At 47.3% G+C, this 1,145-nt stretch overlaps 1 protein-coding gene across 1 annotated transcript in view; it reads right to left on the reverse strand.

Annotated features, from left to right (window-relative positions):
- The window catches only part of POLR3B (RNA polymerase III subunit B), a 140,289-nt gene that overhangs the window by 111,692 nt on the left and 27,452 nt on the right, over positions 1-1,145 (reverse strand). The gene's annotated exons all lie outside the window — the stretch shown is intronic.

Raw genomic sequence — 1,145 nt, forward strand, 5'->3', positions numbered from 1 at the left:
TGGATGCCTGGGCACATACCGCCCTCTGCTGGAGAAGCAGTTTCACAAAGCTATAGAAGGGACACCAACCTGGGCACTAAGGGATCACTACAGGAGGAGCTGAGATGACCAGTGTTGGAAAATAAAAACCGTGAAGGAAGGCGATCAAATATTTAGGAATGCCCTCTGGACCTGTTAGCATTATCATACTATTAAGATTATTAGTACTGTCAGAATTGATTCGATGGTAATGAGTTTTGTTTTGTTTTTTATCACCGACAGAAGCAAAATCAATGCATTTGAATTATAGCACTGGAGAAAAATATCAACAGTACCACGGACTGTTAAAAGGGCAAGCAAACCTGTCTTGGACGAAGTAAGGCCAGAGTGCTCCTGAGAGGCCAGGGTGGCAAGGGCGTGCACACTCTGGGCATGCTGTCGGAGACACCGGCCCTGGAGAAGGACATCATGCTGGTACAGTGGAGGGCAGAGACAGAGGAAGACCCTCACTGAGATGGACGGACACAGAGGCTGGAACAAGCACAGGAACAAGGGCGAGGATGGCGTGGGAGAGGGCAGTGCTTCATCTTGTTGTGCAAAGGGTGAGACAAACATCATCATCATTCCAAACCAATTCACTGCCATCAAGTCAATGCGGACTCATAGCAACCCTATAGGACCTGGTAGAACTGCTCTGGGTTTCCGAGACTAACTCTTTACAGGCGCAGAAACCTCATCTTTCTCCCTTGGACTAACTAATGCTTTCACACTGCTGACCTTGCTGTTAGCAGCCCAACACATAACCAGTGTGCCCTCTGCCATTTATAGAACTTTGAAGCTTACCAAACAGAAAATAAGATCCTACTTCCTCCCTCCATGAAACTGCATTGAGAATAGGGACACATCCAGGTGGAACCTGACTTGTTGATACTTATTTGAGACCTGTGAGCAGCCAGGGGAGCACTCACTCCTGATCCCCACACAGCCTGACCTGAAGAAGCCTAACTTCCTCCTTCCACAACCCTGTTGTGCCCCCTGGTCACAACTTTAACAAAGGCAAAGGCCTTTTTTACTCTTCTGAGGCTTATGCCCAAACAACACTTTTCAACTAACTTAGTTCCACCTCAAAGGATCCTGTTTCCTCTCAATGCAATCAAACTCATACG

Source organism: Echinops telfairi, unplaced genomic scaffold (genome assembly GCF_000313985.2).
Source record: "Echinops telfairi isolate 266 unplaced genomic scaffold, ASM31398v2 ScPeMD7_2;HRSCAF=8, whole genome shotgun sequence".
Lineage (NCBI taxonomy): Eukaryota > Metazoa > Chordata > Mammalia > Afrosoricida > Tenrecidae > Echinops > Echinops telfairi.